Source organism: Amblyraja radiata, chromosome 7, assembly GCF_010909765.2.
Source record: "Amblyraja radiata isolate CabotCenter1 chromosome 7, sAmbRad1.1.pri, whole genome shotgun sequence".
Classification (NCBI taxonomy): domain Eukaryota; kingdom Metazoa; phylum Chordata; class Chondrichthyes; order Rajiformes; family Rajidae; genus Amblyraja; species Amblyraja radiata.
The window spans coordinates 60,990,544-61,006,686 of record NC_045962.1 but is presented as its reverse complement, the minus strand read 5'-3'; the positions used below and the strand labels follow the sequence as shown (position 1 = coordinate 61,006,686).

At 45.3% G+C, this 16,143-nt stretch overlaps 1 long non-coding RNA gene across 1 annotated transcript; it reads left to right on the top strand.

Moving 5' to 3' along the window:
* The first annotated feature begins 42 nt into the window (after positions 1 to 42).
* On the top strand, positions 43 to 9,892 carry LOC116975492. The gene is made up of 4 exons (XR_004412635.1): positions 43 to 389; positions 3,551 to 3,680; positions 3,818 to 3,841; positions 9,236 to 9,892. It is a non-coding gene; the product is annotated as an uncharacterized LOC116975492 (long non-coding RNA).
* Positions 9,893 to 16,143: the final 6,251 nt, after the last annotated feature.

Genomic DNA, 16,143 nt, shown 5'->3' with positions numbered 1-16,143 from the left:
CGTGACGACCCAAGCCCCCTGCCCTGCATCACAGGAAGGCCGCTTTGAGGTAGGGTCATGGGATTTGTAGTCAATGTAAAGCGACGAGGAAAGGGACAAACGAATTCAAAATAAAATGTTCAAACGTGTGGGCAGGAACGGCAGAAGTCCAGACAATAACCAGGCCGCCGTGGCGGCGACGGTGAAGAATCAATTAACTGGTTAATATTTCAGTTTCATGACCTGTCGTTGGATTTAAATATACATTTGCCTTTCAATGTCAATGGCTATTTAAAAAAAAAAAGAAGAAAATATGCAACAGACTACAATAATTCAAGATGCAAATCAGTTACTTTGTGAAGGATACCGTGGCTGATAATTCAATCATACGTTGATTTGTGCGACTAAAGGTAAACCGGGCACTTTGCCCATTTGACTGGTAATTACATTACAACATCCTTTATGTAAGTACTGTTTGTGTGTAGAAATAAGGAACTGGTTTACAAAAAAAAAGGTGTTTATGTGTAGATGCAGTAACTTGTTGTAAGGGTACAATTGGTATATAGGGGCAGAAAACGCTGGTGGGTGTTGTGTACAGGCCACCTAACAGTAGTAGTGAAGTTGGAGATGGTATCAAACAGGAAATTAGAAATGCGTGCGACAAAGGCAAAACCGTTATAATGGGTGACTTCAATCTACATATAGATTGGGTGAATCAAATTGGCAGGGGTGCTGAGGAAGAGGATTTTTTGGAATGTATGCGGGATAGTTATCTAAATCAACATGTAGAGGAACCAACGAGAGAGCAGGCTATTTTAGACTGGGTATTGAGTAATGAGGAAGGGTTAGTTAGCAGTCTTGTTGTACGTGCCCCCTTGGGCAAGAGTGACCATAATATGGTTGAGTTCTTCATTAGGATGGAGAGTGACATTGTTAATTCAGAAACAATGGTTCTGAACTTAAAGAAAGGTAACTTTGAGGGTATGAGACGTGAATTGGCCAAGATTGACTGGCAATTAATTCTAAAAGGGTTGACGGTGGATATGCAATGGAAGACATTTAAAGACTGCATGGATGAACTACAAAAATTGTTCATCCCAGTTTGGCAAAAGAATAAATCAGGGAAGGTAGTGCATCCGTGGATAACAAGGGAAATCAGGGATAGTATCAAAGCGAAGGATGATGCGTACAAATTAGCCAGAAAAAGCAGCATACCGGAGGACTGGGAGAAATTCAGAGACCAGCAGAGGAGGACAAAGGGCTTAATTAGGAAAGGAAAAATAGATTATGAAAGAAAACTGGCAGGGAACATAAAAACTGACTGCAAAAGTTTTTATAGATATGTGAAAAGAAAGAGATTAGTTAAAACAAATGTAGGTCCCTTGCAGTCAGAAACGGGTGAGTTGATCATGGGGAACAAGGATATGGCGGACCAATTGAATAACTACTTTGGTTCCGTCTTCACTAAGGAAGACATAAATAATCTGCCGGAAATAGCAGGGGACCGCGGGTCAAAGGAGTTGGAGGAATTGAGTGAAATCCAGGTTAGCCGGGAAGTGGTGTTGGGTAAATTAAATGGATTAAAGGCCGATAAATCCCCAGGGCCAGATAGGCTGCATCCCAGAGTACTTAAGGAAGTAGCTCCAGAAATAGTGGATGCATTAGTAATAATCTTTCAAAACTCTTTAGATTCTGGAGTAGTTCCTGAGGATTGGCGGGTAGCAAACGTAACCCCACTTTTTAAGAAGGGAGGGAGAGAGAAAACGGGGAATTACAGACCAGTTAGTCTAACATCGGTAGTGGGGAAACTGCTAGAGTCAGTTATTAAAGATGGGATAGCAGCACATTTGGAAAGTGGTGAAATCATTGGACAAAGTCAGCATGGATTTACAAAAGGTAAATCATGTCTGACGAATCTTATAGAATTTTTCGAGGATGTAACTAGTAGCGTGGATAGGGGAGAACCAGTGGATGTGGTGTATCTGGACTTCCAGAAGGCTTTCGACAAGGTCCCACATAAGAGATTAGTTTACAAACTTAAAGCACACGGCATTGGGGGTTCAGTATTGATGTGGATAGAGAACTGGCTGGCAAACAGGAAGCAAAGAGTAGGAGTAAACGGGTCCTTTTCACAATGGCAGGCAGTGACTAGTGGGGTACCGCAAGGCTCAGTGCTGGGACCCCAGCTATTTACAATATATATTAATGATCTGGATGAGGGAATTGAAGGCAATATCTGCAAGTTTGCGGATGACACTAAGCTGGGGGGCAGTGTTAGCTGTGAGGAGGATGCTAGGAGACTGCAAGGTGACTTGGATAGGCTGGGTGAGTGGGCAAATGTTTGGCAGATGCAGTATAATGTGGATAAATGTGAGGTTATCCATTTTGGTGGCAAAAACAGGAAAGCAGACTATTATCTAAATGGTGGCCGACTAGGAAAAGGGGAGATGCAGCGAGACCTGGGTGTCATGGTACACCAGTCATTGAAAGTGGGCATGCAGGTGCAGCAGGCAGTGAAGAAAGCGAATGGTATGTTAGCTTTCATAGCAAAAGGATTTGAGTATAGGAGCAGGGAGGTTCTACTGCAGTTGTACAGGGTCTTGGTGAGACCACACCTGGAGTATTGCGTACAGTTTTGGTCTCCAAATCTGAGGAAGGACATTATTGCCATAGAGGGAGTGCAGAGAAGGTTCACCAGACTGATTCCTGGGATGTCAGGACTGTCTTATGAAGAAAGACTGGATAGACTTGGTTTATACTCTCTAGAATTTAGAAGATTGAGAGGGGATCTTATAGAAACTTACAAAATTCTTAAGGGGTTGGACAGGCTAGATGCAGGAAGATTGCTCCCGATGTTGGGGAAGTCCAGGACAAGGGGTCACAGCTTAAGGATAAGGGGGAAATCCTTTAAAACCGAGATGAGAAGAACTTTTTTCACACAGAGAGTGGTGAATCTCTGGAACTCTCTGCCACAGAGGGTAGTCGAGGCCAGTTCATTGGCTATATTTAAGAGGGAGTTAGATGTGGCCCTTGTGGCTAAGGGGATCAGAGGGTATGGCGAGAAGGCAGGTACGGGATACTGAGTTGGATGATCAGCCATGATCATATTGAATGGCGGTGCAGGCTCGAAGGGCCGAATGGCCTACTCCTGCACCTAATTTCTATGTTTCTATGTTTCTATGTAATCCTGGATCTGATATTGGATCTTAATTGAGAGTTTGCTGCAATAAAGGGTGTTTATAGCTCCACCCCCACTTCTACATTAGTAAACAGGAACATGGGAGATAACAAAAACTGCAGTGACGGTGCAGATAGCCGCAGTTAGAAATGAAAAGGTCGAGAGAGAGAGAGAGATCAAAAGCAAAATATACTGCAATATTAGACGCAAAAAAATATCAATTTACTGCACGTTTCCTGCTTATCTTTATACATACTTTTTAATCTATTTTTATTTTTTAAATGTTTACTTTATTTTTGTTTTAATTGCATATGTATATTTGTTTTTTTATTTTACATTCGTTTGTACTAATTTATTCATTTATTATATTTCAATATTTTCCTAATTTAAAAGAATCCCTGTCCATGGAAAACATCTGAAAAGAACGATGCGCTCAATTATCTGAAGTGTGGGATATGACAACGTTCACAGGATAAAGCTGACAATCACATAGATCCTTGTAGCCTACGTGTTACAATTCCAGGTATTGGACATCCTAGAATGTCAGAGAATATCTCTTTTTGTCTCATTTTACCTCTCTTTTTCAGATGCTTTTGCTTGGCACAAGTAGGTAATTGTTTTTTCCAACCCCACCTGCATTCTTCCTCCCTCCTTCCCCAGCCAAGGACTCTTGCTGTTGAGCAGGTGAGAAGACAGCAGTAACCAGAAATGATTAAATTAGATTAGATTATTGTCATTATACACAAGCATGTAATGAAAATGCTTGTTCACAAGAAGCGTACAGAGTAAACCGTATTGTATTGATAAATATAACAATGAATGTGAAACAGCAGAATGATGCAAGATTGTCGTGCAAAATCTGTGAAGTATAAAATAATAATAAGTACAATAAGGGAATTCTATTCATTTGTAAGTGAGCAACAGGGAGTGGAGGAGCAGTGCCTGAGATTTAAAAAATTACCAGTTAGTGTCTGAGGTGACTGCTCCTCATGATGTATAAAAGGAAAACCAATACTAATGGAGCTTCTGTGCTTTGAGTTGCAAGTACTTCTTTGAGGATAAGTTCTGAGGCTTTGGCTCGTGCTCCGATAAGGAGGTTGATTGGAAGGTGACAGCAGGATAAGGTACGTTTTCTTTTGTGTGTAACTCTTCGTGCAGTTGGTCTGACGGTTAAAGCATTGGTATGCTCCCCCCTGCAGGATCTGGGAAGTCAGTGTCTCTGAAGACTGCAACTGTGTTGTCCAGGTGTAACTCCTGACTGACCACGTGAGAGAACTGGTGCTGTATAATTACCTTGGGATTATCTGGGAGAATGAAAACATCATAGATGGGAGTTACAATGAGGTGGCCACACCAAAGATGCAGGCAGAAAGTAGATGGGTGATCACTAGGAAAGTGAGTAAGCAGAGAGCGCAGGAATCCCTTGTGGCCATTCCCTCCAAAGCAAATATTCTGGGGTGGGGGAGGGTGATCGCTCAGAGAGAGTAACAGCAACAATCAGGTCTGCCACACCAGGCGACGATCTGAGGCACAGCCGGGTAGGATGAAGTCAGGACTATAGTAACAGGAGAGTTCGGAGAGACAGGAGATTTTGTGGCAGCAAGTGCCTGGTTCGATCTTGACCTTGGATGTTGTCTGTGAAATTTGCACGTTCTCCCGGTGACGTGGGTTTCCTCCGGGTGCTCTGGTTTCCTCCTTCATCGTAAAGGCTTGTGGTTTTGTAGGTTAATTTGCAAAATTAGGCCTTTGCAAAATTGCCCCTAATGTGTAGGGAATCTAACCGGTAGTGGGAAAACTGCAAGAGTCAGTTATTAAAGATGGGATAGCAGCACATTTGGAAAGTGGTGAAATCATTAGACAAAGTCAGCATGGATTTACGAAAGGTAAATCATGTCTGACGAATCTTATAGAATTTTTCGAGGATGTGACTAGTAGCGTGGATAGGGGAGAACCAGTAGATGTGGTGTATCTGGACTTCCAGAAGGCTTTCGACAAGGTCCCACATAAGAGATTAGTATACAAACTTAAAGCACACGGCATTGGGGGTTCAGTATTGATGTGGATAGAGAACTAGCTGGCAAACGGGAAGCAAAGAGTAGGAGTAAACGGGTCCTTTTCACAATGGCGGGCAGTGACTAGTGGGGTACCGCGAGGCTCAGTGCTGGGACCCCAGCTATTTACAATATATATTAATGATCTGGATGAGGGAATTGAAGGCAATATCTCCAAGTTTGTGGATGACACTAAGCTGGGGGGCAGTGTTAGCTGTGAGGAGGATGCTAGGAGACTGCAAGGTGACGTATAGGCTGGGTGAGTGGGCAAACGTTTGGCAGATGCAGTATAATGTGGATAAATGTGAGGTTATCCATTTTGGTGGCAAAAACAGGAAAGCAGACTATTATCTAAATGGTGGCCGATTAAGAAAAGGGGAGATGCAGCGAGACCTGGGTGTCATGGTACACCAGTCATTGAAAGTAGGCATGCAGGTGCAGCAGGCAGTGAAGAAAGCGAATGGTATGTTAGCTTTCATAGCAAAAGGATTTGAGTATAGGAGCAGGGAGGTTCTACTGCAGTTGTACAGGGTCTTGGTGAGACCACACCTGGAGTATTGCGTACAGTTTTGGTCTCCAAATCTGAGGAAGGACATTATTGCCATAGAGGGAGTGCAGAGAAGGTTCATCAGACTGATTCCTGGGATGTCAGGACTGTCTTATGAAGAAAGACTGGATAGACTTGGTTTATACTCTCTAGAATTTAGGAGATTGAGAGGGGATCTTGTAGAAACTTACAAAATTCTTAAGGGGTTGGACAGGCTAGATGCAGGAAGATTGTTCCCGATGTTGGGGAAGTCCAGGACAAGGGGTCACAGCTTAAGGACAAGGGGGAAATCCTTTAAAACCGAGATGAGAAAAAAAAATTTCACACAGAGAATGGTGAATCTCTGGAACTCTCTGCCACAGAGGGTAGTTGAGGCCAGTTCATTGGCTATATTTAAGAGGGAGTTAGATGTGGCCCTTGTGGCTAAGGGGATTAGATTATATTAGATTAGATTCGTTTTATTGTCATTCAGACCTTTCGGTCTGAACGAAATTTTGTTTCCCTGCAGTCATACATATAATTTAAAAAATGGCAAAAACACACAATCAACACAAATTTAACGTCCACCACAGTGAGTTCACCAAACACCTCCTTACTGTGGTGGAAGGCAAAATCTTAAAGTCTCTGTCTCTTCCCTCTTTGTTCTCCCTCTGCGCCAAGGCGATGGTTCAAACTCCGCGGGTGGTTGCTGCCTCCGCCACAACTCCAGGGCCGAGTCGGGTCTCCGCCGCTGCTGCTGCTGCCGCCACCACAGCTTCGGTGCCGAGCCGCGGCTCCGCTGCTGCTGCTGCCGCCGCTACAGCTTCGGTGCCAAGCCGGGTCTCCACTGCTGCTGCTGCCGCCGCTACAGCTTCGGTGCCGAGCCGGGTCTCCGCTGCTGCTGCTGCTGCCGCCGCTACAGCTTCGGTGCCGAGCCGGGTCTCCGCTGCTGCTGCTGCCGCCGCTACAGCTTCGGTGCCGAGCCGGGTCTCCGCTGCTGCTGCTGCTGCCGCCGCTACAGCTTCGGTGCCGAGCCGGGTCTCCGCTGCTGCTGCTGCCGCCGCTACAGCTTCGGTGCCGAGCCGGGTCTCCACTGCTGCTGCAGCCGCCGCCACAGCTCCAGGGCCGAGCCGGGTCTCCGCTGCTGCTGCTGCCGCCGCCACAGCTCCAGGGCCGAGCCGGGTCTCCACTGCTGCTGCTGCCGCCGCCACAGCTCCAGGGCCGAGCCGGGTCTCCGCTGCTGCTGCTGCCACCGCTACAGCTTCGGGGCCGAGCCGGGTCTCCGCTGCTGCTGCTGCCGCCGCTACAGCTTCGGGGCCGAGCCGGGTCTCCGCTGCTGCTGCTGCCGCCGCCACAGCTCCAGGGCCGAGCCGGGTCTCCGCTGCTGCTGCTGCCGCCGCTACAGCTTCGGTGCCGAGCCGGGTCTCCGCTGCTGCTGCTGCCGCCGCTACAGCTTCGGGGCCGAGTCAGGTCTCCGCTGCTGCTGCTGTTGCTGCTACAGCTCCGATGCCGCCAGCTCCGCCATTAGGCCTCGGCGCAGACGGAGACGGGGAATACGACCGAAGAAAAAGTCGCATCCCCCGAAGGAAGAGACCAAAGCATGTTTCTCCCACCCCACCCACACACATACACAACTTAATAAAACAAAATTAACTAAAACATGACAAGGAACAAAACGAAATTAAAAAAACAGACGGACTGCAGGTGGGCCACAGCTGTTAAGCCAGCGCCGCCATCTCAGGCTGAGGATCAGAGGGTATGGAGAGAAGGCAGGTACGGGATACTGAGTTGGATGATCAGCCATGATCATATTGAATGGCGGTGCAGGCTCGAAGGGCCAAATGGCCTACTCCTGCACCTAATTTCTATGTTTCTATGTTTCTATGAATGGACAAGATAGTGAGATAACATAAAACCAGAATGAATAGCTGATCGTTAATTAGATAATGCTGTAGTCATGAGAGTCTAGATTTGTCTCGTAGAGAAATTACTGGATCATTTACTGAGGTTAGTGACAAAGTATTTAACTTAATGTGTCGGATGCCGCTGCTGACTAGAGAATTTCTAGAGCATAAGAAACTGACTCTCAGACTCGTCTTAGCAGGAAAATCAGAGCAATTTTTAAAGATATGGTCTCCTTTTATTGATTCATTACAAGTATAGTATGGTCCAACACAACTCTGGAATTAAACCGATTCACAAACAGGGTGATGGGTGTGGTGAGAAATGAAGCAGGTATATCAACACATAAAGGGTCTTTTTTTTTCTTTATTATTTTTGGTTTTTGTCTTCTTATTCTTCTATAGGCTTCCACTCGTTCACTCCTGGACTGCACTATGCTAGTCTACGGGTTTACACATCACTATTTCTTTCACTCTCTCTCTTTTTCGTTCTTTCTCTCTTGTTCTATTTTTCTCTTGTTAAATTTAAAATAGAAGATGTACATTAAATGTATTTTGTCATCTGGACATTGCTTCTGATAAAAATATTTAAAAAAAAAGAAACTGACTCTCATTCAAGGTAGGAGTTTGTGAGAGAAGATCAAAAGCAACCTTACTAGGATACTTGCTGGAATAGAGAAATACAAGTACAAAGAACGATGATTGAACTACATTATTAAAGGATGGGATGGGGTATCTAGGTGCAGGTTTTTTCTTATATTGATAATGTAGTTGATTTCTGGAGGCGAAATGAGATGAGGAAATCCATAGGCAACTAGGGCAAAAGCATATTCAACAACACGCTAATCTTGATGGCCACCTTTATGTGTGTAAAACCAAAATATATGGTCACCAAATGTCACTATATGCTGAGGTTCTATTTGCCTCTGGTATTACGGAGGATGGGCCTGGTGCCATTCCTGTGCAATGTGTCACTCGGACATTGCCGCATTACCTATTGTTCATAGAAAAGGTCTTCCGGACCAGCTCCTTTCACCACAACCCCATTAGGCAGTGGTCATCACAGAGTGTCAAGCAGGCACCCTGGGACAAGGCTCTGGTGGGGTGGTTCCCTGAGCAGACTTCCCAGATTGTTTTGTAGAATATTATATCACTAGAACTCATCAAAAAGCACCAAGACCTCACTTGGTTGTTGGTGAGAAGGCGTCTTCCAGTCAGATTCTTCCTGCGGCATTGTCTCATTCCCAATGCACGCTACCCTCTGGACAACTGCTATGGAGGGGAGTTGGTTACCCACCTCTTCACGGTGTGGGGATTTGCAAAGAGGATCTGGTGAAAGATGCAAGAGTCCATGCCATGGTTCATCCTGATCAGCTCCAGAACAGAGGACTCTGATTTATGGCCATTCCATGGGATACATGTGGAGACTGACATCAAGTGTTGTCAATTCAGTAAAATGTACAAAACAAAAACATTACAAGGCACTTGATACATTCTGTATGTCTATTCATTCAATATTGTGCCTTTCATTCAATATTGCTTGTGTTCTACCCAATAGTGTTACCTTTATTGGTCTGCCCAAACCTTTTTGGTTTTCCAGGAGTGCGGGATGTCCATAAGAGGATGTTACCAGGGGAAGCATTCCAGTCTGCAAGAGGACTGTCTGATGAATGCACCAAATCTCTGAGCGGCCAAAATGAAGACTCTGTGGGGGAGGATCACAGTTTGAGGTCTTTTTATTGTTGGATATGGAGAGGCTGACATCCCTCAAACAAGGGAAGGGATTTTGCCTCGGGGATGACAAGAGTGGTTTTAGTATAAAGAAAGGTGTTAATTTTATTAGATACAACATACACAATTTAATGTATTGGCGCACAAGGAATTTATTAAGCTTTGAACTGTTTTTATTTTGTATATTTTTTATTAAGAATAAAGATTATTTTTGAAAAATAAAAAAATATTTGCCTTTCGATTCTCAAATCTTTTCACAAGAAAGATTTCCTGCTCTAATTTGTGCTATTTCCTCCTCTCTTACATTTTGTTTTCTTACTGGTTCATTTTTATTTGTTATCTGGAATTACCAAGCCTACAACACCCACTCTTAACCAGCCCTGACATCACATACACCATTCAGTATCTCCTGCTCTTTGCCACATCACAGGCATTCTCTTTGTTCTTCCCCCTTATATACAACTTTAAGACAGTTTTGATTTCTTAATGTTGAAAACCTTAAACATCGTTTTTTTTTTTTTCTCTCTTCACAGGGAGTGCCTGAGGTGTTAAGTAATTTTGTTTTGAGTTTAAAGCATGATACAATGCTCTCCACCTGCCTGAATCGGTGCCTTTCCAACAACAATTAAGCTCAACAGCATCACGTATAATCCAATTTGGTTGTTTGACAGCATGTCCACCATTCAAAAAATTACTTACTTTCATCATGAGTGGAACATTCATATGCTCGAAGGGCCGAATGGCCTCCTCCTGCACCTATTTTCTATGTTTCTATCTATTTGCTGAGAGAATGGAGCTGCTGGGCTTGTATACTCTGGAATTTAGAAGGATGAGAGGATATCTTATTGAAACACATAAGATTATTAAAGGTTTGGACACGCAGGAGGCAGGAAACATGTTCCCAATGTTCAGATTGAATGATCATCCACAATCAGTACCCCATTCCTGCCTTCTCCCCATATCCCCTGACTGCTATCTTTAAGAGCCCTATCTAGTTCTCTCTTGAAAGTATCCAGAGAACCGGCTTCCACCACCCTCTGAGGCAAAGAATTCCACAGACTCACAACTCTCTGTGTGAAAAAGTGTTTCCTCATCTCTGTTCTAAATGGCTTACCCCTTATTCGTAAACTATGGCCTCTGGTTCTGGACTTCCCCAACATCTGGGATATGTTCCTGCCTCTATCGTGTCCAAACCCTTAATAATCTTATATGTCTCAATAAGACCCCCTTTCATCCTAAATTCCAGAGTATACAAGCCCAGCTGCTCCATTCTCTCAGCATATGGCAGTCCCGCCATCCCGGGAATTAACATTGTGAACCTATGCTGCACTCCCTCATTAGGAAGAATGTCCCTCCTCAAATTTGGGGACCAAAACTACACACAATACTCCAGGTGTGGTCTCACTAGGGCCCTATACAACTGCAGAAGGGCCTCTTTGCTCCTATACTTAACTCCTCTTGATATGAAGGCCAAAATGCCATTCGCTTCTTCACTGCCTGCTGCACCTGCATGCTTACTTTCATTGACTGATGAACAAGGAGCCCCAGATCCCGTTGTACTTCACCTTCTCCCAACTTACCACTATTTAGATAATAATTGGCCTTCCTGTTTTTGCTATCAAAGTGGATAACATTTATCCACATTAAACTGCATCTCCCATGCATCTGCCCCTCGCCCAACCTGTCCAAGTCATCCTGCATTCTCATAGCATCCTCACAGTTCACACTCCCACCCAGCTTTGTGTCATCTGCAAATTTGCTATTGTTACTTTAAATCCCTTCATCTAAATCATTGAAGGGATTCTAAGAGAATTGCTAAGGACAAACTGCACCCCCTCCACATACACCTGGATCTCCTGCCATCAGGCAAGAGATATCGCAGCATCAAAGCCCGGACTACAAGACTGCTAAACAGCTTCCTGCCACAGGCTGTGAGGCTGCTAAACAGTCACTCTGTACTCACAGTCACCTGATTCTGCGGCTTGGCATTTTTAATAACTGGCACTGGCCGCTTTAATAACTGGCACTGGCCACTCAAATCAGCTGCCCCGGACATTTTTATGATTGGTTTTACTGTATTTTAACGTTGTTGTTTTTACCTGCTTTTAACTATTTATACTGTTCCATCAGGGACTGGACTGTTTTTAGTGTTATTATGTGTGACATGTTTTACATTTCATGTGCGATGCTCCGGTATTCCCTGGGAAACGTCTTTTCATTTTGCACTGTGCAACTGTTGCTTGCAAGGTGACAATAAAGGTTGATTGATTGATGTATATTGTAAATAGTTACGGTCCCAGCACCGAGCCTTGAGGTACCCCACTAGTCACTGCCTGCCATTCTGAAAGGGACCTGTTAATCCCCACTCTCTGTTTCCTGTCTGCCAACCACTTCTCTATCCATGTCAGCACTCTACCCCCAATACCATGTGCCCTAATTTTGCCCACTAATCTCCTATGTGGGACCTTATCAAATGCTTTCTGAAAGTCCAGGTACACTACATCCACTGGTTCTCCTTCGTCCATTTTCCTAGTTACATCCTCCAAAAATTCCAGAAGATTAGTCAAGCATGATTTCCCCTTTGTAAATCCATGCTGACTCAGACCGATCCTGTTACTGCTATCTAAATATGGCGCTATTTCAACTTTTATGATTGACTCCAGCATCTTCCCACCACCGACGTCGGGCTAACTGGTCTATAATTCCCTGTTTTCTCTCTCCTGCCTTTCTAAAAATTGGGATAACATTAGCAACCCTCCAATCCACAGGAACTGATCCTGAATCTATAGACCATTCGAAAATTATCACCAATGCACCCACGATTTCTAGAGCCACTTCCTGAAGTATCCTGGGATGCAGACCATCAGGCCCTGGGGATTTGTCAGCCTTCATTTCCGTTAGCCTACCCAACACCATTTTCTGCGTAATGTGGATTTCCTTCAGTTCCTCCGTCATCCCAGATCCTGTGGCCACTAGTACATCAGGAAGATTGTTTGTGCCCTCCTTAGTGAAAACGGATCCAAAGTACCTGTTCAACTCGTCTGCCATTTCCTTGTTCCCCATAATAAATTCACCTTTTTCAGTCTTTAAGGATCCAACTTTGGTTGTAACTAATTTTTTCCTCTTAACATACCTAAAGAAGCTTTTACTCTCCTCCTTTATATTCTTGGTTAGCTTACCTTCGTACCTCATCCTTTCTCCCCATATTGACTTTTTGTATCTTCTGTTGCTCTTTAAACATTACCCAATCCTCTGGCTTCCCGCTCATCTTTGCTCTGCTGTACTTCTCTTTTATTTTTCTACTGTCCATGACGTCCCTTGTCAGCCACGGTCCTTACTCCCGTTGGAATCTTTCTTCCTCTTTGGAATGAACTGATCCTGCACCTTCTGTATTATTCCCAGAAATACTGCCATTGTTGTTCCACTGTAATCCTTGCTAGGATATCTTTCCAGTCAACTTTGGCCAGCTCCTCCCTCATGGCTCCATAGTCCCCTTTGTTCAACTGTAATACACCTCTGATTTACCCTTCTCCCTCTCAAATCATAGATTAAACATTGGAATGAAACAAATGACATTGGAATTCCAATTGTGCCATTTTCATTGCAATTTGGGAATATATTGCCATCTCTATAAAGTGTTTGGGATAAAATCCTGAAACTTCCAACATAATAATACTGTTGTACTACTATCATTAAAAATTGCTACAACAGTTGATTTTGGCAGCCAACAATCCTTTTCTCAATGTCAACAATCAGAATGGGAATCAGTGCTGGCCCTGCAATAATGCCAACATTCTGTGTATGAACTTTAAAAAAAGATTAAATGTAAGATTTCAGATTGAAAGGCGGGAACAATGTACAATACAATACGGTTTATTTGTCACATTGCACATAAAGTGCAAGTGAAATGAATATGTCAGCAGCGGTACAATGATAAAGAACACACACAAAAACACAATAAAAATTTAACATAAACATCCACCACAGCATTCATCACTGTGGTGGAAGGCACACAATTTGGCCAGTCCTCCATTTTCCCCCGTGGTCGGGACCTCAACCCTCCGCAGCCGTTGCTGTGGCCGTCCAGATGGTAAAAGGACAAGGTACAAGTCCAGGTAAGTCCAGGATCGGCTCTTCCCCTCCGGAGACCGCGGCTTTAAGTTGGTGTAGGCCGGTGGTCGAGGTTTAAAGTTCCCGCTGCGCCGCAGCCAGAAGCACTGCAGACCGCAGGGCCGGCAGTCGAAGCTCCCCTCCAGGCAGTGATGGCTTCTTCTTCCCCCGGGTCCCCCATGAGGGATCCCGGGCTGTAGACGCCGCGCCAGCTGGAGCTGTGCAGACCACGCGCGGCTTCAGGCTGCCGACTGCCCCGGGCCAGCGAAACGGAGCGCTCCCCTCCAGTGAGCCCCAGCAAGGGCTCACCCGCTCCACGGCGAGAGTCCACGCTGCGCCCGCCGCTGAAGCCCCGGGCGCGTCTCCGGGAAAGGCCGCGCCGATCCTTGCTGTTAGGCCACGGGGGAGGTGACCTGGAAAAAGTCGCCTCTCCATGGAGGAGGCGGCCAAAACGGTTTCCCCCTCACCCCCCCACACCACCCCCCACACAAAACACACAAAGAAACATTAAAAACATGCTTTAAAACATACTAAAAAAAATAAAAAAAGTTGAAAAAACTAACGCACTGCTGACAAGGCTGCCGCCATTGCAGCGCCCCCACCGATAGTAGTTTATATAGATTTGTTGTATGTAAAGGTAGTCTTTAAAGCAGCAATTGTGTCAAATTCATAATTAGATTGTGCAGTTTGTGATGGAAGATGAAGTCATAGGAACGTGGGAATCGAGTAGATGTATATCAGAACTGCTGTAGCTTTGGGAGCAACAACAGCAGCAGCAGTAGGAGATTAGCAAGAGATACGACTGATTGGCTCTAGCCCAAGTGGGAGGAGAGAAGTGAGTCAGTGCTTGGAAAACAGTTGAAAACTGAGGAATTTGGTTTGTAAATTGGTAAATCAGGCAATTTATCAGTCAATTTAAGTAAGACTGCTCTTAGGGAGCGGCAGTGAGTGAAGTGCCCTGTGAGAAAAGTGTGAGTCTTTGGCTCGAGAGTCTTCGGAGAGGAGACTACGCAAAACACTGCAGAGGGAGAGACGAAAGAAGGAGATGTCAGGCAAGCTGATTCAGTGTGATGCTTGCAGTATGTGGGAGGTCAAGGACACCGCTGGTGCCTCTGGCTGCTACAAATGCGAAAAGTGCATCCAGGTAGAGCTCCTGAAGGGCCGTGTTGGGGAACTGGAGAAGCAAGTGGATGACCTCCGGTTCGTCCGAGAAACGGAGTCGTTCCTCGACAAGTCCTACAGTACGATTGTTACACCTAAGATACTGGAAGAGAGAAGGTGGGAGACAGTGAGAACGGGAGGGAAGCATGGAATGCCAACGTCCCCGGGGGTTGTACCTCTTGTGAACAGGTTCACCCACTTAGAAGGTGTCGGGACCGAAGAGGTGTTTACACTGGGCGGCGGACTGGCTTGTGATGCGAATAGGGCCGTTGAGCCAAAACCAAAAAGGCCTATGGCAGGCAACGCCATTGTAGTAGGAGACTCCATTGTGAGAGGTACGGACAGGGGTTTCTGCGGCAACAGACGGGATGCGAGGATGTTGTGCTGCCTTCCTGGTGCCAGGATCCAGGATGTCACGGACAGAGTGCAGAAAATCCTCAAGGGCGAAGGTGAACATCCGGAAGTGGTAGTGCATGTCGGCACAAACGATGTCGGAAAGAAGGGGATGAATATTCTGCAGCGTGACTTTAGAGAGCTCGGAAAAATGCTGAAAAGCAGGACCTCCAGGGTTGTTATCTCCGGTTTGCTTCCAGTTCCTCATGCTGGCGAGAGCAGGAACAGGGAGATACGGGACCTGAACGTGTGGCTGAGGAACTGGTGCACGGGGCAGGGATTTAGATTCTTAGATCACTGGGATCTGTTTTGGGGTAAGGGGGAACTGTACAAAAGGGACGGATTGCATCTTAACAGGTGTGGGACCAGCATTCTGGCAGGCAGGTTTGCCACTGCTACACGGGTAGTTTTAAACAGAATAAGGGGGGTGGGGTGTCGAATGGGCTAGTGGAGGATGGAGTTAAAGGGAAAGGGTTTCTTAAATGTGTGAGCGTAGAGACAGAGGGGTGTAAAATGAGGGTAGAAGCAATAGGTAGCACGGTGAAAATTAAAAGTGGCAGGCCGGAAAATCCAGGGCAAAAATCAAAAAGGGCCACTTTTCAACAAAATTGTATAAGGGGTAAGAGTGTTGTAAAAACAAGCCTGAAGGCTTTGTGTCTCAATGCAAGGAGCATTCGTAATAAGGTGGATGAGTTGAATGTGCAGATAGCTATTAATGACTATGATATAGTTGGGATCACGGAGACATGGCTCCAGGGTGACCAAGGCTGGGAGCTGAACATCCAGGGATATTCAATATTCAGGAGGGATAGAGAGAAAGGAAAAGGAGGTGGGGTAGCGTTGCTGATTAGAGAGGAGATTAACGCAATGGAAAGGAAGGACATTAGTTTGCAGGATGTGGAATTGGTATGGGTAGAGCTGCGAAACACTAAGGGGCAGAAAACGCTGGTGGGTGTTGTGTACAGGCCACCTAACAGTAGTAGTGAAGTTGGAGATGGTATCAAACAGGAAATTAGAAATGCGTGCGACAAAGGCAAAACCGTTATAATGGGTGACTTCAATCTACATATAGATTGGGTGAATCAAATTGGCAGGGGTGCTGAGGAAGAGGAT